A 3,142-nucleotide genomic window follows, 5' to 3' on the forward strand; every position below is an offset into this window, starting at 1 on the left:
TATAAAATTGTCAAAAATATGAGGAGCATGAAGAGATGTTCAAAAACATGAAGAGGCTGATAAGATGTGAAAAACATGAAGAGCTTCAAAAGGTTTGAAAAATAGGAGGAGCATGAAGCGGTGTTCAAAAACATGAAGGGCCTGAAAACGTGTGAAAAATATGAAGAGCTTCAAAAGGAGTCAAAAATATGCGGAGCCTGAAACGATCTGAAAAATAGGAGGAGCATGAAGCGGTGTTGAAAAACATGAAGAGCCTGAAAAGGTGTGATAAATGTGAAGAGCTTCAAAAGGTGTCAAAAATAGGAGGAGCATGAAACGCTCTGAAATATAGGTGGATCATGAAGCGGTGTTGAAAAACATGAAGAGCCTGAAAAGGTGTGATAAATGTGAAGAGCTTCAAAAGGTGTCAAAAATATGAGGAGCATGAAACGGTCTGAAAAATAGGAGGAGCATGAAACGGTGATCAAAATCATGAAGAATCTGAAAACGTGTGAAAAATATGAACAGCTTCAAACGGTGTGAAAAATATCAGGAGCATGAAACGGTCTGAAAAAGATGAGGAGCATGAAGTGGTCTTCAAAAACATGTACAGCCTGAAAAGGTGTGAAAAATATGAAGAGCTTCAAAAGGTGTGAAAAAAAGGAGGAACATGAAGCGGTGTTCAAAAATATGAAGAGCCTGAAAAGGTGTGAAAAATATGAAGTGCTTCAAAAAGTGTCAACAATATGAGGAGCATGAAACGGTCTGAAAAATAGGAGGAGCATGAAACGGTGATCAAAAACATGAAGAATCTGAAAACGTGTGAAAAATATGAAGAGCTTCAAATGGTGTGAAAATTATCAGGAGCATGAAACGGTCTGAGAAAGATGAGGAGCATGAAGTGGTCTTCAAAAACATGTACAGCCTGAAAAGGTGTGAAAAATATGAAGAGCTTCAATAGGTGTGAAAAACAGGAGGAACATGAAGCGGCGTTCAAAAATATGAAGAGCCTGAAGAGGTGTGAAAAATATGAAGTGCTTCAAAAGGTGTCAACAATATGAGGAGCATGAAACGGTCTGAAAAATAGGAGGAGCAAGAAGCGGTGTTGAAAAACAAGAAGAGACGGAAAAGGTGTGAAAAATATGAAGAGCTTCAAAAGGTTTCCAAAATATGAGGAGCTTGAAATGGTCTGAAAAATAGGACGAGCATGAAACGGTGTTCAAAAACATGAAGAGCATGAAAAGGTGTGAAAATTATGAAGAGCTTCAAAAGGTGTGAAAAACATGAGGAGAATGAAACGGTCTGAAAAATAGGAGGAGCATGAAGCAGTGTTCAAAACATGAAGAGCCGGAAAAAGTGTGAAAAATATGAAGATTTTTAAAAGTTTGAAAAATATGAAGACCCTGAAAAGGTGTCAAAAATGAGATGAGCATGAAACAGTCTGAAAAGTAGGAGGAGCATGAAGTGTTGTTCAAAAAGGTGAAGAGCCTGAAAAGGTGTGAAAAATATGAAGAGCTTCAAAAGGTGTGAAATACCTGAGGAGCATGAAACGGTCTGAAAAATAGGAGGAGCATGAAGTGTTGTTCAAAACATGAAGAGCCTGAAAAAGTGTGAAAAATATGAAGAGCTTCAAAAAATGTCAAAAATATGAGGAGCATGAAATGGGCTCAAATATAGGAGAATCATGCAGCGGTGTTTAAAACTATAAACAGCATGAAAAAGTGTGAAAAACATGTAGAGCTTCAAAAGGTTTGAAAAATAGGAGGAGCATGAAGCGGTGCTCAAAAACATGAAGAGCCTGAAAAAGTGTGAAAAATATGAAGAGCTTATAAAATTGTCAAAAATATGAGGAGCATGAAGAGATGTTCAAAAACATGAAGAGGTTGATAAAGTGTGAAAAACATGAAGAGCTTCAAAAGGTTTGAAAAATAGGAGGAGCATGAAGCGGTGCTCAAAAACATGAAGAGCCTGAAAAAGTGTGAAAAATATGAAGAGCTTATAAAATTGTCAAAAATATGAGGAGCATGAAGAGATGTTCAAAAACATGAAGAGGCTGATAAGGTGTGAAAAACATGAAGAGCTTCAAAAGCTTTGAAAAATAGGAGGAGCATGAAGCGGTGTTCAAAAACATGAAGGGCCTGAAAACGTGTGAAAAATATGAAGAGCTTCAAAAGGAGTCAAAAATATGCGGAGCCTGAAACGATCTGAAAAATAGGAGGAGCATGAAGCGGTGTTGAAAAACATGAAGAGCCGGAAAAGGTGTGAAAAATAAGAGGAGCATGAAACGCTCTGAAATATAGGTGGATCATGAAGCGGTGTTGAAAAACATGAAGAGCCTGAAAAGGTCTGATAAATGTGAAGAGCTTCAAAAGGTGTCAAAAATATGAGGAGCATGAAACGGTCTGAAAAATAGGAGGAGCATGAAACGGTGATCAAAATCATGAAGAATCTGAAAACGTGTGAAAAATATGAAGAGCTTCAAACGGTGTGAAAAATATCAGGAGCATGAAACGGTCTGAAAAAGATGAGGAGCATGAAGTGGTCTTCAAAAACATGTACAGCCTGAAAAGGTGTGAAAAATATGAAGAGCTTCAAAAGGTGTGAAAAAAAGGAAGAACATGAAAAGGTCTGAAAAATAGGAGTAGCATGAAGAGGTGTTCAAAAACATGAAGAGGCTGATAATGTGTGAAAAACATGAAGAGCTTCAAAAAGTTTGAAAAATAGGAGGAGCATGAAGCGGTGTTAAAAAACATGAAGAGCCTAAAAAAGTGTGAAAAATATGAAGAGCTTATAAAATTGTCAAAAATATGAGGAGCATGAAACGGTCTGAAAAATAGCAGGAGCATGAAACGGTGATCAAAAACATGAAGAGCCTGAAAACGTGTGAAATATATGAAGAGCTTCAAACGGTGTGAAAAACATGAGGAGCATGAAACAGACTGAAAAAGATGAGGAGCATGAATTCGTGTTCAAAAACATGTGCAGCCTGAAAAGCTGTGAAAAATATGAAGAGATTCAAAAGGTGTGAAAAATAGGAGGAGGATGAAGCGGTGTTCAGAAACATGAAAAGCCTGAAAATGTGTGAAAAATATGAAGAGCTTCAAAAGGAGTCAAAAATATGCGGAGCCTGAAATGATCTGAAAAATAGGAGGAGCATGAAGCG

This window comes from Dama dama, unplaced genomic scaffold, assembly GCF_033118175.1.
Source record: "Dama dama isolate Ldn47 unplaced genomic scaffold, ASM3311817v1 ptg000093l, whole genome shotgun sequence".
NCBI lineage: Eukaryota > Metazoa > Chordata > Mammalia > Artiodactyla > Cervidae > Dama > Dama dama.